Raw genomic sequence first — 364 nt, forward strand, 5'->3', positions numbered from 1 at the left:
TGCTACAATAGACTTTGTCACGGTTTTCGACGCCATCTTGAGGAGTAGGCGAAAGCGTGAAAAATGAAAGTGTTTGTATGAAATAATTTCCGTAGAACGGCTGCTTTGACAAAAATATGATTTGTAACTAAAGCTTCTCTCCTAAGAATTCTACTGAAAAAAATTGACGGAGTTACATGCACGAGAAGACCCAGAACCACTTTTTTAAATTTTCTATACATTTGTGAGAAAGTCCCGGGAAAATTACAGACTAATATATATTATATATAGGGAAAATTAATCTAGAGTAAGCCTCTGGAGAAATCTCAGCACAGGTACGCCCCCGAAAATTTTTTTAGGACAATCCTTTGCTTTGTAGGTTTAG

Source organism: Porites lutea, chromosome 2 (assembly GCF_958299795.1).
Source record: "Porites lutea chromosome 2, jaPorLute2.1, whole genome shotgun sequence".
NCBI lineage: Eukaryota > Metazoa > Cnidaria > Anthozoa > Scleractinia > Poritidae > Porites > Porites lutea.